At 37.5% G+C, this 21,596-nt stretch overlaps 2 protein-coding genes across 5 annotated transcripts in view; one reads left to right on the forward strand and one right to left on the reverse strand.

Annotated features, from left to right (window-relative positions):
• Positions 1–21,596, forward strand: part of LOC145662734 (uncharacterized) — a gene marked incomplete in the record, with an annotated part of 1,843,005 nt that overhangs the window by 1,372,109 nt on the left and 449,300 nt on the right.
• The window catches only part of LOC145662735 (uncharacterized), a 206,600-nt gene that overhangs the window by 41,780 nt on the left and 143,224 nt on the right, over positions 1–21,596 (reverse strand). The window lies entirely within an intron of this gene.

Raw genomic sequence — 21,596 nt, forward strand, 5'->3', positions numbered from 1 at the left:
TTTTAACGCTTTTCAATTCTACCTTAAAAAAGAACAAGTTCGAGTTCTTTTTATCTTCTCGAAGTTTTAGATGGTAGTGAAAGCAATCGATGTTGCAACTTAATAAAAAAAGATGTGATTTTATGATTGTAAAATTTATGTACTAGGGATTGGAAAGGGTGAGATTATGCTTAATTGCTAATCGCTGTGAAATGAAGTGTTAAGAAAATATCAGAAATCTTATCGTTAATCCTGTAATATTTTCCGTGACCTCTTTGCTTCCGAGTCCTTTTGTATTAAAGCCCCATATGACCTGTGTAATCCATACATTTCCCTAGGATTAATTATTTCACATAACACAGGCATAAATTCAAATTATATTATTTTTAATGTTACTATTAGTAGCGTAACTAAGATCGCGTGTCCCCAATTCCCCGTCAATACTCGTGCAAGATTGTTAGGTAGGTCCCTATATCGAATTAGCATCCTCCTTCCTTTTTATCGACTCGAACTTTAGAAAAAGCTGTGATTAAATCAGCAATAGAGACTTCCTTCTAACCGAGTTTTGAAAACAAGTAAAAAAAAAAATAAAGTAGAATAAAAATCATAAATTAAAAAATTAAAAATTTGCAAGAAAGGAGTGCTGCATTTCCATTCGGATTCACTATTTCCCATGTACTTTATGTATACGGTAAAACAAATGCCCCAATCTAATGTCTTCTTAAGTCTCACAACTTTGTAATGCCTTTGTTACTCTTGATAACAACACGCAGAATATTCCATGAAATCCTCCTACAGTAAGGAAACCGTGTTAGACATGGAGTTGAAAACGAGAGTTGTGGCGTTGGAAAGAACCTGGTCCCCTGAATACACCGGTGATGTTCGAAATTGATCCCGTTTCCCAAAACCCAAAAATTGGGGCCCCACATGTTTGGGCCCTTGTTCCTCCTATTCGAAATGAAATGAAATCTTTGAGTTTTACGTCCCGCGGTTATGCCGGTTAGGCTAAAGGAGACGGTGATGATGAGTAATGAATGAAAGGGTGGAATGAAGAAAGTGGGGGGAAACGGGAGAACCCCGAGAAAACCCACGCACACGGTGTTTGTCCACCACAAAGTTCACTTGGCGGGGGCTGGGATCGAACCCGGGACCCCAAGCACCAGAGGTGAACGCTCTACCACTGAGCGACCGCGGCCCCTCCTCCTATTCGATATCAAATATATTACGCTGTCCCTTACTGACATGCCGCAACACAGTATTGTCTTGAAATGTTCGGCTGAATAACATTCATAGGCAGAGTAATAAGGAAACTTACTTTTGTGAGCAAAAAGGATGGAGAATATGGCATGAACGTCTCTTGGGGCCCGATTTCTTGGACTTCGGACCCCGGGCCAGATTTACGACATCACCAATGTGTTCAGGGAAAACTGATCCTTTCCAATGCAACAACCCACGTCCAAAATCCTTATGCTTCATTGGTGAATAGAAGTGACCCAACCCTATACTTTCGGGGCCCGATATCAGGGAACAACAGGGCCGGGCTCTATTTTTGACATCACCGCTGTGCTCAGGAGACCACGACCTTTTCATTGTCACCTCCCACGTCCAAGAACTACACACTTCATTGGTGAATAGAACGGACCCAATCTTGAAACTTCGGGGCCCAATTTCTGCAGGCTCGGGCCCGTTTTCTGACATCACCGTTGTGCTCAGGGGACCGTTCTTTATCGCCATTACTCGAGTCCAATAACTCCATGTCTAACACGGTTTACTTACCGTAGGAGAATCAGCTTCGTGCTCTTTATATGTTATCTACTGCACATCACATTATTGAATACATAAATTATGGACGAGATTACATTCTCGAGTTAATAACATACATGTATTTGAGACCTTTTTAGTGTCTTATTGGTTTATCAAGAAACAAGGCTATAGGTTGGGCAGAGGACCCCTTTCCGCATTGGCCCCCCTTCGGTAGCACTGCGAATCCGTTAGTTGCACCACTGGCTCCTATGAACGAGAACAGAGTTTTGAATTAGTTATAACTAATCAAACAATAACTTAAGTGATTTTGCAGAGGGTATGGCCCACCCGGAAATTTCCGGGAATTGGGGCGGTCCAGTCCGTCTCTGAATATAAGTGAGAGTCAATGGTGCAAAGTGTGTCCCACGAAACGCGTATGGGACTGTATGGATTCCTTGTGCATTATTTTTATTTTCCTCTCTTTTTTTGTTATATCTATGTTTACTTCAATGTTTCATGATTATGTACCAAGACTAAGCGAGACTGTGACGATATGGATAAAAATTGTGTCATGACGAAAGTGGTAAGAAATAGGAGAACCCCAAGAAAACCCTTTCGATTCCCGGGGGAGCTTATATGGTTCGGATTCCACGTTAATCAGTAGGTCCCGTCTCATATAGCCTCGCTGCTGAAAGGGACGTTAAACTGAAAATCAACTGAAAATCAACTCAATCCCAAGAAAACCCATGTACACGATGCTTGTTCATTAGAAAACGCACTTGGCGGAAGCTGGAATCGAGATAGGAACCCGCGCCAGACCTGAATTACCGCGGTTCCACAAGGGAATTCCATAGTTTCATGTGTACAGTAAAAAGTACATGCTTAAATGGTATATAAAGTAGGAATATGGCGCTAAATATACGTACAAGATTTAATAAAACCCAATATTATCCAATAACACCCAATTTTGTCCAATAGAACCCAATTTTACCCAATAAAACCCAGTGGGCTGTTTTTTTCAACTTGGTTTTTCATAACCCTGAAACTATAGTACTGATATAATGTATTAAAATATAGTAACAATGGTATGTGTATGTAATATCAGTTAGATATCAAAGGGGATACTTATAACTTTTAATAATGGTGATTTCATTGTCTCAGTCCAGTGTAAATACTTAATGTAGATAACACTGTACAACAGGAAATTAATTCTTGCTGAAAATATCTTTTTTCTAATATTTTGCAAGCAAAACAGGAAGCTACGGTTAGTTTCTTCGTATCGCGTAGGTTTTCTCGAAAAACACAATCTTTATAAATTGCGTGTATTACGTAAAAAATTGTGAATATGTTTAAAAGTTTTTCTCCAGTGCTTGGAAAGAGTGAAATCACTATCAGTTTAGCATTCTTATGAAAACATATATTGTGCTGAATCATGTAGTGGTACACTTGTTACATAAGGATCACCGTGCTTTTACCACTGACGAACAAGTGCTGCCATCTGTTTTGTGCTACACAATAGGAAGATTGTGCCCTGCAATTGCAGGTAAAGTTTTAACGTTTGGGTTGGGTTACTGCCATTGAGGTGTGTATGAAACGAAGACTGTTCAGTGTATCAGAAAGTCTCGTCAGCGTAAGAATAACCCTCATTCATTTTGTTATATATGCAGTGAACTGACGTTAAAGAGTCAGAAAAGGCCTTACATCGGTCGTTAAAAAAGCATATGAACTGTGTTTCGAATGCCGAGTAAAGGACAAAGATAAGCGATGGACACCACATATCTGTTCCAAGTCTTGTTCCAGGAGCTTGCTGAACTAAATACAAGGAAATCGAAGTGTGCTTCTAAGCGGTTAGCGTACGCGCCTTTGGAGTGGGAGACCCGGATTCGATACCCGGTGGGAGCTCATGTGGTTCGGATTCCACGTCTCATATAGCCTCGTTGCTGAACGGGACGTTAAACTCAAAATCAACTCAACACGAAGTGTGCTTAAAACTTGCTGCACCAACGGTTTGGAGGGAGCCCATCCAGTATGTAACTGACTATTACTTTTGTTACACAGATGTAAAGGGCTTCCCTTTAAAATCAAATAATCACATTCAATATTTTAATTGCGAGTAAGCAAGCCACTCAATGCCTCATAATGATTGCCCAAAGCTCTCGAAAACCGTGCGTTTGATGTAGAAAAAGAAAGTTCAAGTAACGAGGACGTCGCGTCGGCTTCGAGCCACTATCCCTCTCATGTGCACCATACCTAATCATATAAGAGTTAAACGATGTGGTACGGGATTCAAATCTATCGAAAATAAAAGCGGGGATCACGGGCTTTCGACTTTAGGAGTGAAATATATTTAAGAAAGTGTTAAAATCAGCACTTTCGATCGCGATACAGTAACTTTTCATATTACTTTCAGAGACTTAAGTAATTGTATTTTGAAACAATGTTAACGGTTTTATCTTAGGAGTTTGGCCATGAACACAATTCAGTAGCGATTCTGTGGAGAGCTTAAAGTTATTAGAATCCTTACAGGATGGAACAAGGATATGCTTAATTTTGCTCCTTTCTGTGTAAATGGCACAATCGGAACAAAGTTAAACATTACATGTGGAAAATGTGGCCATTACGACGGGAATATGTTCCAGGAATCAGGAACATATCATATCAACAACACATGTTTTTCTTCGCCCATTACACATCAAACTAGGTTTGATGAAAATCTTCGTGAAAACATTAAATCGATATGGGCCAGCTTTCAAGCACTTGAAGATAAAATGCCCAAGTCTAAATGACGCAAAGATAAACGAAGGCATGTCCATTGACTCACAAATAAAACTGTCATGCAGGACAGTAAATTTAAATATAACTGCCGGATATAGAAAAGGGGGCATGAGAAGCATTTAAGTTAGTGAGTTCTCTAATATCTTTTCATAATACTAAAGCACTATATGAAACTGTTGTTAGTAATATGGCACACTACTTCCAAATTACGAGATGCTACATATCCCTGGAATTACATTTTTTGATTCATATTTAGACTTCTTTCATAACATTTAGGAGCTGTTAGTGATGAACATGGGGAACTGTTCCACCAGGACATTGCAACATTTAAGAAGTGGTTCAGTGGATAATGGAAGAGCAGTATATTTGCTGAATATTCCTGGTCTATCCTCAAAGGGACTTTTTCAGATAAATACAAGAGAAAATATCAAACTTTTCATTTCCGTAGAAATCTGTATAGATTTTTGTTTGCATGTGTAAAAATACATGTTCTATATCTGTGTAACAAAATGTCATGTAACTTCACAATGTAAATAGTACGTATTAGGAGAAAAGTGATTAGCATCTCTTACTTATTTAGTCACATGCTCTCAACTATAGAACATTTATGTAGATATGCCTATAGTTTTTGGTTGCATATGTAAAATGCCTGTCTATTGTCTGTGTTACAAAATGTTAGATGATTAAAAAAAAATATTACGTTTTAGGAGAAAACGGATTTTCTCAATTGATCTAGCACCTAAAATTTAGTTTAAACCACTGGTTTTCAAATAAAGGAGAGAACATCACCTCAAAATTGTTGAACAGTGAATTAATATTAATAAAAACAGTAATAACACTCTTGCAATGTGGTTCCTGTCATTACGACGTGGCGCGTCCTCAAGTTGAGAATCGAGGACAAGGCCACTAGATATAGAGCTTAGCTGCGAATATGTTTAATACGCAGTCGCAGACAAACGACAAGGGGTGATCCTCCAGCTTAGGGGTTTGCCGTGAGGCTAACAACTTCATCCTGTGAAAAAAAGGAATTTGTTCAGAAACATTCACGAAACCTTGGGATGAGGACCGAAATCTTGGCACGACCTCTGCAAAATAAAATAAACATGGAATTTGAACAATGGAGAATAAGAAATCTTTATAGGGCATTGACGTTAAATACGGGTGAGTTATAGAAATATAGGATGAACCTAGTAAGAGTTCAGAAAGTTAGTTTGGAAGGAAATGCAGTAGTGAAATCCGAAAATTTTTTCGTTCTTTTACGAGAAATAAAAATCGCTAACTAGGAACAGAGTTTTTCGTTCACAAACTAATAAATCAGCGATTTAACGGATTGAATTTGTTAATGATAGATTTCCTTTTATTACTTTTAAGGGACGGTGGATGTGATATTATTTTAAATGTATGCAAAGAAATTAAAGTTAGTGGAATATCCAGACTCTTCAGATTCATTTAATGAATCGTAGAATCAGAAAGATATCGAAGTAACGTATATTCATACTCATGCACATCGTCCGAATATGAAGAAATATTTGTAACTTCAGATGATGACAACGAAGAATGCGAGTCGTCGGCAGATGAAGTTATTGTTGTGTGAGACGAGGAAGACAAGAAAGGTGTTACAGTACATGGTGTGGTATCACCTGTGTTAAAGTATAACAAATATTTACAATACGCTTTATATTCTTTTCCAATTTGAAAGAAAAGGAGTTGCCACAAAGTTATTGAAAGAACTGTTCTCAGTATCCTAACAAAAATAGGAACACACTTAAAAAAAGACTTCATACTGGGTTTGAACACATAAACATCTGATTGCTAGAGTGTCGACCCAAACCGTTCAACCGTTTCGTATGCAATCGAAATTTTCTTTTGACTTTTTCTAAAGTAGTTTTCTGTTCCAAATTCGCTTTTCTTTACTTCGATAGACTATCAGCTTGTAACGAACTCTTGAATGATTTCGTTCCATTTAGGATATTTTTAATTAATTTAGTAATACTCTAGGAAATTTTTATTTTTATTATACTAAATAACATATTATTTATGTTGATAAATTTTACTAAACATATTTCGCGATTAGTAATTGATAAAAAAATAATTAGTCGAGTTGGTGCTTGTCATAATATAGAGGTGAGATACTGCATTTCAGTGCTTTCGGAAAGGAAGAGGAGAATTGTTTTTATTTTCTTCGCCAGATTTTCCATGAATTTTATGATTGTGCCTAGGTCAAACGTGGTGCCTAATTTAAAACAAAATCCAGTGGTTAAACCTCCTTGTGGAGAGAACCCAGTCTTAACTGCAAGTGAGAATCCATCTTTGAAAATAATAAATCAAACCATACCCCAAGCAGCAACTAGTCCTATTGGAACTTTTTTCCAATCTGGACTAAAGTTGAAAGATTTAAATAGTTTTCCTATTTACTCGGGAGACATCACTCCCGGTGCCTCTCGACAATTTTTGCGAAAGTTACAAACATGTACGGATTTATATCAGTTATCAGATACTCATGCGTTGTTAATAGCAGAGAAATATCTTACTGGATCAGCCGAAGCGTGGTATCGTTCAGTTGCACATGAAATCCACACGTATGCTGATTTCGTGAGGTTATTTAAGGGTCAGTATTGTAATGATAGAATTGAACGTGCGCGGAAACGGGCATTGCATGCGATGAGCTACGATAAGTCTAGATTTCCTACTCTATTAGATTTTACCTGGTATCTTGTCGAGTCTTATAACAGTATAACGGAATTACCTAAAACCATCGAGATTATTGATCTTGTAATAAATTGCCTCCCATCTGAAGATTCTCGGTTACTTTCGGCGCATTTATGTACAGATGTAGACGAACTAATGAGTAAGGTAGCTGCTCCGTCAGGACACCCAAAAGAAACGTTCCCTCATGTTAAGTTACCACTTAATAATCGTAGATTTAATATTAGACAACTTAGAGCTGTTAAATCTAATAACCGAGTGGACAGTAGTAGCCACACGGATTTCTTAAGTTATTCTTCGTTGACCTCTGGGAGTAGGATTGGTCGAAGTCAACCTCGCCGTCCTCGACTAGGATAACTTGGATTCCGATTACCGTTTGTCCAATTATGTTATCAGAATTTTAATCCTTACTGGAGAAATAATTTCCAGAATTTGAGACCTAGAGGACCTAATGAAGGTGATCTCCAAGGAAATAGTTTAGGTAATGGGAGTAATCTGAGTAATAGTAATAGTTCTAATTCAAATCCTTTTCGAGGTGGAGCATATGAAAGACCGACTGATAATGGGGGACGAGATGTTCGATTTAATGGTCGTGGTAGGCAGAGAAATCCTAGATCTAGAGGAAGAAGTCTGAACTCCGAAGGAAGACTGGATAGGGAACGGCTCTTAGATAATCGCAATAATGATTCTAATCCTCCTACCGAAGCACTACCCCACAGCTCGGAAAAATAGATTCGCAGTTACTTTCTGCAATGGGAGGATGTAATTGCGAAAGAGAGAATATTCCTGTCGAAAACTTAAAAAAGATAATTCCAGAGAATGTAGGTCATCCTTTTCTGACTAATTCGCAAATCACCGTGAGCTTAGATTTATTGTTAATTTTGTTATCGAAGATGAAGTGTCAGAAGACGGAGGACATTATTTCTCTCCATCACTTGTAATTAAAGGAACAATAGGAGTAGTAAATCTGAAGAGTATGATAGACACAGGAGCCGAAATTTGTGTAATGGATTGGGGTATATGGAAGTCTAAAAATAGCAAGTTTTCATCTGCAAAACTTCGTACGTACTCAGGTTTAACTGTTGGAGCTTTCGCAAGCCAGAAGAAATTTTCTATTCAAGGAGTACAGACCTTTAATTTGAATATTCAAGGGCATATTTTTGAAATTCCTATATCTGTGATAAAATACCTCCGCATGGACCTAATACTTCGGTGTCCATTTCTTGATAAATATCAGGCGATCATTAGTCGTAAAGATAAGGAAATTCAATTACAAGATTTGACCGGAAATGTAAAAATTAAAACTGATCAGGCTAATGTATTATTGGTTGCAATTTCTCCTGCTAATCTAGATAATAATATTGACCTTTTTACAGAGAATCGACTTACACTATCGGATATTTTGGTTAGTAAAGAAAGTATGACAACCAACTTTAGAGACTTCTTGTAATGTTACAATCGAAGAAATAAAACAATATCGTAAAACAGATCTAATTTGTAATTTCTAAAAGGAAAACAAAATAAATCAGAAAGAGTACAAAGGAAATAATCAAGAAACGCGATTATTCTAAATTTAATTTTCCATTGCATAGAAACGTTTACTTTTCGTGTCTCATGCAATTAGCTTTCAATAGTTCAACATTAGCCGGAAGCAAACATGCAGATAGAGCAGAAGAAAAAAAAACATACAACGAAACTGCAGACATAAGATGGAAATACACTGAAGAGAACGTTCTCATCACAAGCAATTGATTTGCTGAGATAGGGACGCCAGATCCTTCGAACAACGCCAAGCGAAGTTACAAATAGAAGCAACAACTTGTAACACTAAGCTTTTTACCTCGATATTTCAACCGCGCGACTTCTCTGTGGGCGAGATACTCCGATTTGTCTTAGTTTGTTATTAAAGCATATACGAATCTGAAGAAGAAAATACCCAAAATGAGAAAAGGACTGTCATAGACTTTTAGGGTATTTCAGAACCTCGTGGTCCTCCCAAAAGAGGGAAAATCACCGAAAACTTCGCCCATACAGAAAAGAAGGAAGAGATGGTTGCCTAGCAGCCTACGATGCTGAAGTCCAGATTCCTAATTGGCCGCCGCCCACAGCTAATCTCCAAGCAATTTAGATGCTTAATGGACTAAAGACCTTCCCACCTCATTTTTCGGACTAAGACAAGTGTCACTGAATAACCTTCAAGAACTGTGTATTAGTGATGTGTTAGTGTGAGTGTTAATACAGACTACAACAAACTAGAATGGATGGAACTAAATCCGTAAGTAGTACTCATTTATTGGCAAATCCGAGTCAGTTGCAGTTTCTATACATATACTCACCGTTCTGCTCTCATATCTGAATGTTTCCTTTTAGGCTGTGTTGTTTCCAATCCAATACTAACCCAAAATTTTTATCGGGAATTAAATTTCAAATTAGATTCGTTTTAAGAAACAAAGGCACTCGCATTAAAGCCTCACACATTGCCTTTGCTGTGAATGAATGTTTCCTTTCTACTCGTACATTTCCTCCTCGAAAACTCTGTACCTTTCATTCACCCAAAATGCTCTCCCTAATAATATAAAAATGAAGATACGTTCTAGGTTGCAGCTACGGAAACCTCACCTAGACAAGAACGTTCAATGTGCGCTGTGCCCTGAGACCAGGTAAGACTCAGGAGCATATGCACACAACGTGGTGCCGAAACCCGCTCGTACACTTGTGGCCACGGGCTCACATCGTATTGGCCGAAACCCGCTCTTCCCGTAGTGGTCCTGCGGACACACAACGTGGTGCCGTAACCCGCTCTGCTACCGCTAGGAATTGAACCAGGGGTCCTTCCCATACGACGTGGTGCCGCAACCTGCTCGTACCATTGAGGCTCAGGCTCACAGCGTGATAACGAAACCCGGTTTACATGCAACGTGATAACGAAACCCGCTTCTGGAATCGAACACAGACCTTTATGCGTAGCATTTGTGATGGTATCCCTTCCAGTTTAACTCATTCTACATGTGTTTTGTAATCACATTGTGATTATTGTACGAGAGCTTACTGACCTACTCGCCTCATACACTGTAATCGGCTGACTTCCTTCCTTGTTATTAGTGGCAGGACTACGAAGATAAGCATTGTATGCCAGTCTCTTGATGGGTCATTGTCCGCATGTCGGCAGACTCCAAGCAATCCCTCGGTGGTTTACTGGATGATATCCACTTGCTAGCGATAAGAAATCGTAAGCATCTCAAGAGAAACGCCAAGGAGCTTAGAGAGGTATTTGCTCTTCGTTTGCGCACTAGAACAATTTGTAGGCGGCCTTTTTCTTCCTCATCGTCATCCGACATGGCAGACCAAAATAATGGTGTAAATACTGGAAACGTGTTGAACCAGAATGTGGTTCCCCCAAGTAATCAACCAACCCCACCAAATCCACCTCCACCCCCACCACCACCGGTCGTACATCTTCATAATGCAGCTTTTCGCTATCCGACTTTTGATGTGGATAAGGATGATATTCAGGAATTTTTTAAGGAAATGGACGATGTTATTTTCCTTAATAACATTCCCCGTGACCAGGCAAAACAAGTAGTAGTGTCAAGTTTTACAGGTAAAGGTAGACGTCAACTTCGCGTTCTCCTTAAGCGCAATAACTTGGAAAACGCTACCTAAACTGAATTCAAAGATGCTGTCATAGAAGCTTTTAAACGCGCTAGGGACAAACTTTCAATCTCTGAACAACTACATGATAGAGTACAAGGTGATACAATCCGTCCGTAACTATGTTTACGAGAAAATGATTCTTTTGGATAAATGTGATAATTTATCTAATGAAGACCAATGTTCATTCATTAAGAACGGTTTTTTGCCATACTATTTAGACAGAATTGGTTTTCATGCCTTTGACGACCCGGACGAGCTTTTGGAGGTTCTCACACAAATTGAACTAAACAAAAATCGTCTAGAACGCAGACAGGCCAAAACGTTGGAAGATAAAGTCAAAGCAGCAGTGCGGAAAGAGCTTGCGTCTTTACAAACAACCTCTTTTACGGAGTCTCTTGACACTTTTGTAGACACGAACCCCGCTACCACCAATACGACTAATCCTCCACTTCCCAACAACCATCGTAAAAATAAATTTAAATACAAAGGCAAGCCTAGCCATGTTCTTCCGTCTTCGAACGCTTCACAGCACGCACCTCCCTCACCTCATGGATTAACGGAGGACCTAACGGCCAAAATTGATAAATAACAGAAAGACTTAGAAGGCTTAACTCTGTCAGTAGCCTCAACCACGGCTTCCAATAAACCTACACCTTCTGTGAAAAATACAGGACAGGAAGGTCACTTTAGAGATAAACCTAGTAAGTTTGGTAAGGGTAGAGGACACAAACAGTATCCTTCTTATCCCGTCACCCCTTTCCCTCCAGGTTATTACTCCTATCCGTACATGCCTTATTTTCCGCAATCTATGGGTATGGGATCATCACCCCATCCTATGATGATGCAACCCACCACACAACCAAGTGGTAGTGGACAGTTGGATCCCGATGCTCAGGGCTTCTACCCCCACCCACCGTTGACTTACTCGCAGGCTTTAAACTAACTACAGGTAAGACAGTTTGGGGGCAGTCTTACCCCAAGACCCCTCCCCTTTCCACCTTCGGACAACGGTCCACGGGTGTACAACGTACGCCACATGTCCCTCACGGAAATCGAACCAATACCACTTGCTCTGAAAATAAAAATCCACGTGGTCGATTAGGACGCACACCCTTTGCTCAAACCCTTCACGTACCACTTATAGCAAATGAGATTCTTCGTATACCACTACAAATTGGTAGAAATGACGTTCATAGTATAATAGATAGCGCGTCATCTATCTCTATCATTGATAGAAGTCTTGTCCCCAAGTCGGCCAAGCGTTATCAAATTCAAACCACTGTAGTAGGTATCTCTCAGGCCCCAGTACAGCTTAATGAAGTTGTTGTTTTACGCCTTAGAATTCATGGTTACACCTTCCACCATCGCTTTCATATCGTCGACCGCTTAAGTGTACGTCTGATCCTTGGTGTGGATTTTTTACGACCACATATGGCACAGGTCAATATGGAATCGAATACCTTGACGCTCAAACGTCATGGCAAACCCCCGCCAGACACTTTTACCGCGACCCCTCCCATTAGTTTATCTGCATCTGTGTATAACATCCTTTTAAATGCTTCGAAACCATATTTCACCTTAGGTCAACGAACGAGGTTGTTACCCCGTTCTCGTACGGTAGTTCCGCTCCGACTTCACAACGGAGACACGGACGTTGACTATTGTATTGAACCTGACCCCCGCGTTTTTTGCGAAACATGGTATTCTCATACCCCATGCATTATTGAACAACGAATGCAATTACATCGAACTCATCAACCCCAGGCAGAAATGTATAACTTTACAGCCTTCGTTATTTATTGGTACTGCAGACGAGGTGGTAACTGCCCCTCAAGATAAGGAATTTTACTCCTACTGTGACCCCACTTATGTCAACTTGCCACTTCTAAATAAAGGTCAGCGTAATTTTGACTCATCTAAATTACAAATTGGACCGAACGTTTCTCCTGAAACAAAAGACAAAATAGCTAAATTAGCGTATCAATATGCTGATACCATGACTTGGACTGACACTATTGGTTCCGCACGAAATTTTCAATGTCAATTTCAAATGAAAGAACATTCGATTTTTCGAGATAAGAGTTACGCAATTCCTGTTGCCCTCCAAGATGAAGTCCGTGATTACATTAATCAATTGTTGGACGCCAAAATTATACAACGGTCGAGTAGCCCATACAGATCGCCAGTCATGTTTCTTCGCAAACCCTCAGGAGCGATTCGAAAAATCATTGACCTCCGGGAAATTAACAAGTCAATTGTATTTCAAAGCGTACAACTTCCTCCTATCCAGGACATTGTTCAGAATGTTAGTGGTCATAAATTTCTGACATGTTTCGATGTCACCAATGCCTATTTCCATTTGGACCTTCATCCTTCGTGCAGAAAATATACTGCCTTTGCTATTCCTAACATTGGGGTTTTCGAATTCTAAACTTCCACAAGGTCTGAACGTATCTCCTGCATTCTATAATAAATTTATGAGTATCGTTTTATCGAATTTGGAACCTCAATCCCTCGAATACTATTTTGATGATATTGTCTATTCAAGCGATTCGGAAGAACAAGCGTTAGTGACATTGGAAAAGCTGTTCAGACGTTTTCGCGTTAGTGGACTTCGTTGCAGCGTTGCCAAATCTAAATTCCTTTTCGATCGGTTAGATATTTTAGGCTATACTATCTCTCAAGACGGACATAGGATTAGTGAGAAATTGATAAATGCAGTGAAAACATACCAACCACCTAAAAGCACACGCCAACTTAGACAATTCTTAGGTTTGGCGAATTACATGCGTAGAGGAATACGGGACTATGCCAAATATGTAGACCAGGTAAGACTCAGGAGCATATGCACACAACGATATGTTGAATCTCGAGATTTATCAGGGGCAGTACGTAAACGCTTATACCAAATCTTACTTAGATATAGGTGTCTATTTTCAGAATATCCGTGTAAAGTTAGGACCACTCCCTACAAAATTCAGCTTATATATAATGAACCTGTCGTTGGGCCATATTACTCAGTTCCGCAAGCAATGCAGAATGAATTTGAAATTGAGTTGAGAAAATGGATAGATTTAGGGATAGCGAAACCACAACTTTCACCCTATCGCAATCCCGTCCATGTTATGCGGAAAGCCACTGGAGGTGTTCGTCCAGTCTTGGACCTTAGAGCTACCAACAAAAAGGTAATTGCGCCTAAGGTGCAAGTAGAAGCTATTGCAGAGATGTTGAACCGAGTTGCACAGGCCCGTTTCTTCACAAATTTTGAATGTTCATCCGCGTATTACGGTATCAGTCTCCATCCAAACTCGTACCCGTGCACAAGTTCCATATTTAAGGGACGTGAATATGTCATAACGGTTCTGCCCCAAGGCATAAAGTCTGCCCCTGCCATTTTTCAACATGTTATGAATACGTTCTTTAACCCATCCGAGAACCAATTTATCCTTTTGTACCTAGATGATGTTCTCGTCAAGAGTAATACCGTAGACGAACATTTGGATCATTTGGAAAAGACATTTGAAATTTTTGAAAAGCCAAATTTTCGCTTAATTTCAGGAAATGTAGTTTTATTAAGACCGAAATTCATTTCCTTGGACATATTATAGGTGGAGGAAAGATTCAGGTAGATCTAAAACATAATGAATCAATCCGGTGTTTCCCTACACCCAAGACTAAGAAGCAGATGCGTAAATTTTTGGGATTAATTGGTTGGCGTCGAAAATTTGTGCAAACTTTGCTAATTTTACAGCACGACTTTAAACTTTGATTAAAAAGATGTAAAATTTACTATGCACCAAGAAGCGTTAGAAAGATTTAAACAATTGAGAGAAATAATGAGTCAACCTACGGCATTAGGCCAGTCAAATTTCTCTCTTCCCTTTCATCTATATAGTGATACCAGTACGGAGAATTTGGCAGGATACCTGGCTCAAAATCTGGATGACAAAGAGAAGCAAAACGTGATTGGCTATGCAAGTAGAGGAGATAAGTCATATGAATTGTCGTAATCTATATTCCAACTAGAACTTTTATCGGTTTTATTTCTTTGTGAGCATTTTCAACAGTATATAATGGAGCATAGAATCTATGTGCATACAGATAATGCAGCGGTTACACAGCCTTCAGATTGAAGAATCTGGACCCTCGTACTACTAGAATCTTATTAAAACTTCAAAAATTTGATTTAATATTCGAGCACTATGCTGGAAAGCTTAATTTCGTTGCTGATACCTTAAGCCGGAATCCTCCGGAAATCAGCTTCTAGCTTGAAACCTATTACGTTAATTTCTTGGCATTACCTGATTATCCAGACTTTGATTTGGAAAACGTACGGGAAAATCAGGCGACAGATGGCTTTCTCCAAAAGTTAAAAGGATGGTTCGAAGATGCTCGCGAAAATGACAACATTACGGTTTATCGGGTATTATTGTATTATAAAGTAAGTAGAACAGGGCGATGGCTGTAGGTAATCCCACAAGCGAACACTAAAAAAATCATTCAGTTAATTTATAATAAAGGACATTTTGGTGTCCGGAAATGTTTCCAATTTTACTGATCTTTGTTTTGCTGGAAGGGACAGAAACAAGATATTAAACAATATATACGTGATTGCATTTACTGTGCGCAGACAAAATTTTCTAATCGTCCTATCATGAAACAAGTGTCATATTGAAGCAGAAGCTCGACATGATAAATTGGGAATTGATGTTGTAGGCAAGCTTCTGGAGAGTCAAGGATATTACTATATATTGTCGATCATAGACATATATACACGTTTTGTTTGTTATTTCCCTTTGCGAACGGCCCATACAAAAGATATAATTATCACCCTTGAGAAACGTTATTTTTATTTGTTCCCATATCCACGTTATATTATTTCGGATAAAGGTTCCCATTTCCTTTCTAAACATTGGAAGGATTATTGCTTGCAAAAGAACGTTTAACCCATCTATACATCCAGCTATTTTCCGTCTAGCAATCGCGAAGTCACAAAGAGCTTAACCGAATTATTCGTCTACAGTGTGGAACCAACCTAACAAACTGCGTCAAGTACCTTCAACATATACAGGAGTTGCTTAATCATTCCTTTCGTGCTAGTGTTGGATGTACTCCTTCAGAAATATTCCTATCTTATTCAGCTACAGATGCTTTCAAAAGATCATTTTGTTGGCCGCTTGAGTTAAAAGCGGTTGATAATACCTCTAAGCATTTAATTGTCCACTCAGAAACTAATAAAGAGAGTTCAGAAGAAACAACCCAATCAACTAGTACTAAAAGAAGGTGAATTGGTAATGATTACAACTCACCACTTGTCATCTGCTCTTAGGAGAGAAAGCAGCAAATGATTACAATGTTTTATAGGACCGTACGTGATTAGTAAAATTTTACGAAATAGTGCAGTACTACATACTTTAACAGGAGAAAATGCACGCACGCAGAATTTTCATAACTTAAAATTATTTAATTTTTTCTTGCGCAAACGGGAAGAATTATTGAAAGATTATCCTTTCCCACTAAATACAATGTCAATAAACTGAACAGACGAAGAAACTTCAGTTTGTGTTTAGTTGAGGTAAGATCTTAGCTGAATATAAGACTAAGTCAAAAGCTTTTGGCATATAGTTAAAATTTTGAATCATCAAAATTTTTCTCAAACCGCCGAGAGAAATGTAAAGAACTCTTGAATGATTTCGTTCCATTTAGGATATTTTAAATTAATTTAGTAATAGTCTCGAAAAATTTTAGTTTTATTATACTAAATAACATATTATTTCTGTTGGTAAATTTTACTAAACATATTTCGCGATAAGTAATTGATAAAAAATAGTTAGTTGAGTTGGTGTCTTGTCATAATATAGAGGTGAGATACTGCATTTCGGTGCTTTCGGAAAGCAAGAGGAGAATTGTTTTTATTTTCTTCGGCAGATTTTCCATGAATTTTATGATTGTGTCTAATCAGAATTGTGAGCCAAATCACGCTTAGTATAGACAAGTTAGTAGTTTTCTTCTCGCTCAAAAAAAACGCGAGAGGGGTGTGTATTAATGGCGGCAGTCGAAGAAAGTAAGATCCTATAATTTAGCTTCCCTAGGTTTTGTTCTAAATCTAGGAAAAGAATGTAAGAAAATTGATGATATCCTCACCAATCTAAGCGGTAAGTTATAACGGAGAGAGATAAATTTCAAGTTGACTCCAAACTATTCTACAATTAGGCTTACCGGAAATTAAATTGTGATGTTGGTGTTTGAAAGTGAAAGGAAGACAAAAAGGGGTCAACCATAACTCCTTATTTTGGTATGCGTATGTAACAGAATTTGTTATGATGAGTTGTTAATTTCCGAATCTCTCTCTCTTCTTCCTATCCGGGGTAGAACCATAGTTGTAGTAATTATCATTGCATATGACAGCAATTACCTCTTGATATGAAAAGTGGAACATAGAGACATTTAAATTACTTGATGTTTAGAAATTTATGTTTTGTTTATTCCGCCATGTTCATTGTTAACTTGCTTGATATAAATGATGATAGTAATTACATAAGATAAGATCTAACATTTCTTTGAAGCATGCTCATGTCTTACCGATAAAGAATAACTGTAACACTGTGTGGCAAAAATTGGATTGTGAAAAGTATGTCATTTGGGATTTAGTCATGTGGCCAATATTGCTTAATATTTGCATAGTAAACACTGAGGATAAGTAGACAAAGCACGACGTTTCTGTTAACAATAAATATGCAATTCACTGTGTCTGTTATCTTGTTCTGCGAATGTTCAGTACATGCATAATTCCATTGTTGAGTTTAGGGTTATGCAGGCCTTGAATGCCCACCAGACGCGACTGTGTTGTTTTGAGATGTGATCTCGTGCCGTATAACGCAACAGTTAAAGGCAGTTTTCAGTTAATGGTTGTCTCAATATTTATCAACTATATTTAATTATAATAACTATATTTATCACCTTATACAATTGCAGTGTCGAATTACAATGTGAATGTTTTATGCTGGTTTTTAGAAATTCAGAACTTCTCTATATATGAAGTACAACTTTCGTATATGAATATAGATACAGCAAATAAGAAATCACTTATTCGTGAATTTAAAAAAGTATGTTTACAATAATAGTTCTAAAGCACATCAGGATCTCTTGTACTTTTCCTGGTTACCTCTGTAACAGGGATTTATTCCTAACTAGGCTAAAAGAAATATATATATCTGCGGAAGACGGACCCGTTTTTTCCTGTTCTGTAGTCAGTTGCAAGAGATAGTTGAAGTAGGCCCAAAATAGGAGATTAGGAACTTAATTGGTAGTAGATGTATAACCACTGAATCTTTCTAGTACGAAGATTGATAATCACTAGTTACAAAAATTACTGTATTATGATATATGAGTGGCGGAAGCTCTGGAATCCTGTTTTTTTGTAACAAAAGTTTTACCGGAGCCTCCTGAGGCCACAGCGTTTAGCGAGCTAGGGCAGGCGAGTAGAGGATATCTTAGTTTGTTAGTTATTGTTTTCTAGAATGATAATTTTATACAGAAATTTAATACTATATGTTTTGCTCGATGATACTAGCACATTAATCCAACAATTTCGTATACATTTGTTTATAAGTTTAGTTTATTTGTAAATGGAGTAGTTAACCTTCTTATTTAATATGAATTCAATAGATATTGTTCTATCTAAATCGGAGTATACTGTGAAATTAGTTGCATTTGAAGTTTAAAAAAAAGCGTTATGTAGTCCCATATTCGCCCTGAAAGTGATTAGTCTTAAGGTACGATTGAGTTGTACGGTTCAAAATTATTATTATTATTATCGTATTTTAGGATAGTTTGGATATTAATTTGAGATCATTATTTTGATTATTCCATACGGTAATGTGAGTAAAGCTAATAGCAGAGAATAATCCATTCAATTACTTACTCTAAAACAAAAGTATTGTAGGGTTATGTAGTAACAATCAGATTAATAGGAGAGGTGCTCCGAATGGGGAGCCATAGGTTGAATGCTCGGTTTAGCCTCCCGGCACTTCTCCTAGTTTACCAAAAGATGTTTTTCGTCTGGTAGCTACTTCAAAGGTTTGGATAAATTATAGTAGTCAGTTCTATAGTTGAACATAAGAAACTTTGTTCTTGATGTATTCGATTCGACTCTCATCAGTACCTATGCCATTTAAGGTCTTGTATGTTGGCGTCGTGACACATGTTACGCTATTACTTTAGGATTTTGGAAGGAGAGCATATGCTTCAGCTAACTGAAGGTTACCGATACACTCTACAGTCTCAGGTAGTTATTGCCTCCTACTTCAATTCCCGACGATATCTAAATATAAATAAAGAATATTTCATAGAATTTAGTAAATAATCTTGATTATTTTGCGAACGTTTTCATAAGCTGGTTGCCCAGAGGATTTTTTTTATAATTTAATGTGTATAAAGAAATTAAATATTTGGAGAATGGACATTGACTGCATAGAAATTGTTAGACTGATTTGCTTTCGATAATCGGTTATAGTGAGAGTGTTTTGTTTCGGTCGATCTTAAGTTGGAATAGTAGCGTATTTAGAAATATATTAGTGCATCTGAAAACTTTAAAGAATAACCTCGATAACACTACCGATATTACTAGTAAGGAATGGAACAAACAATTGCTTGTAGATGTTATTTACTGTGAACTTTCATGGCATTGTGGACATAACTATTTATGGGTTAATAGTCCGTCCTCCTTTTATTTAGTATACTCGAAATTAAAGTTTACTCAAGTTGGACAAGTTGTCGACAGCGCAAACGTTGATTTTGAGTTGCTCAAATTTAATGTTTTTTCCCTTTCCTTCGTTCCTGAGCTATTGACTATATGCTTTGGTTACGCCGATTATTGCAAGGCTAAAGAACGTTATTTGCGATTAGAATTATTAAACTTGTGGGATGGCCAACGGTATTTCGTCTGCTTTAAAATATTTCTTTATTCCTTTAAAAGTTTTCATCGTTAGTTAGATTACTTGAAAATATGACCCTAGCTCACAGTTAATGCAATGTAACTAAATGTTTTGCATTGAATGGGGTTCGAACTCAGTACGTCATAGAGGATTATAGTTCCTCAAAAATTTATTTTGTTCTCTAAATCCCTCTTATTTTGATGTACCTCGATGGCTGAAAAGTGTCGTGATTTTTAATATCAATGTCTCGTGATATTATCCGAAAATTGATGTTAAACAGTAAAGTTTTACTCTAATAAACTTTGAAATTCTCTTATTGGTGATACTTTAAGTCTGGTGTTGATCTTAAACTGCTACTCTGATATTCTAGAAATAATAATACTGTATTTAACACGAATTTTGAAAACTATGTAACACATTAATTAGATTCTCCGTTGGCGCTTGCCCGGTAGAAGTATTGAACATAGTTACATAAATCTTGTAATAACTCAGAACTATTGATTCTGCTTTATATTCTGAAAACTTCATGAAGAAGGAAATATAAAAAACATACATTCGTACGAATTATTATCATTGAAATTTAAAGTGGGTCGTAATTTATGTTTGTGGTAATTGAGCCATTGCAGGTGGAATTTCGAAATGCGATGCGTTAGTTGAGTAAACGCTGCTGTCGTAGTTATGCAGGGTTGTGATTTAGATTTTAAATGTCTTCTAGATTTATTAATATATGAAAGATGAGAATTAATCTTCGCGTTTATGAGTAACGCTGTATGAAATAACAACGTAATATTAAATATTGTAGTGCGATGAATAGATGCAAGAATGTTTGTAATTATACAGAAATATCTTAATAAAAAATAGATAGTCGACGGAGGTAATATGATGTTGATAAAAGATATATTATTCGAAGCTGGACCGTTTTCTTAAATAGATCCGTACATTAACGAGACTATCCCATGCATTCTAATGCCATACTAATGCATTACGAAGTTAATGCTGTAATTGTACTGGAACTTTGTAAGCAACAATTGTAATTACAACAACTATGTAATTACAACAATAACAACAACTTGTACAATTACAACTACTTTGTAATTGTAGTGGAACTAGTAACGTGCGTGTGTAAACAATTATCTATAACGCCAAGTGATAGAGATGCACGTGATCAATAGTGTTCCATCGACGTTTCTCTCTCTTTTTTTTTACAAAATTGAACAGACAGTTTTGCCACTGGTTGAGGAGTTGAAATATAATCTTTCGTCGAACTTAAACTGTTGTGTTTGGAAGATCATCTTGAACATTATATAGGTTTTACGGAAAGAACGATGCCGCTTCTACCACCCGCTATTTAAGTTAAAAGTCAGTATTATAACATACCAGTTCTAATAGATCGAGACGCCATTGTAGAAAACAAAAACCATCATCGTAAGGACATTCAACCATTCTATTGTGGACATTCCCAGTCTCCAGTTTATGACAATCCAAATTACAGTCTTTTTGATAAAATCGTTATTCATCAATCCTTCTTGGCAAATAGTGGAGAGGAAATATGATCCACCAAATATATTTTATTGTTTTATTTTTAAAAGGAATATTAGGAAATTTTAAAAAGGAATAGTTCCATCTGCAAATTAATTGCATGGAAAAGCTATAGTGAAGTGACGTTATCGAAGAAACAATGTGTTGAACAGTATTTCTTTTCATTCCTTACCTGATATTAAAGGCGGCTATAACAAGCGATGATTATCCACGTAGTGTGACATACCTATGGTCCATCTGTGCTTTTTTTAAAACTTTTATCAT

This window comes from Thermobia domestica, chromosome 10, assembly GCF_964235325.1.
Source record: "Thermobia domestica chromosome 10, izTheDome1.hap1.1, whole genome shotgun sequence".
NCBI classification, from domain to species: Eukaryota; Metazoa; Arthropoda; class Insecta; order Zygentoma; family Lepismatidae; genus Thermobia; species Thermobia domestica.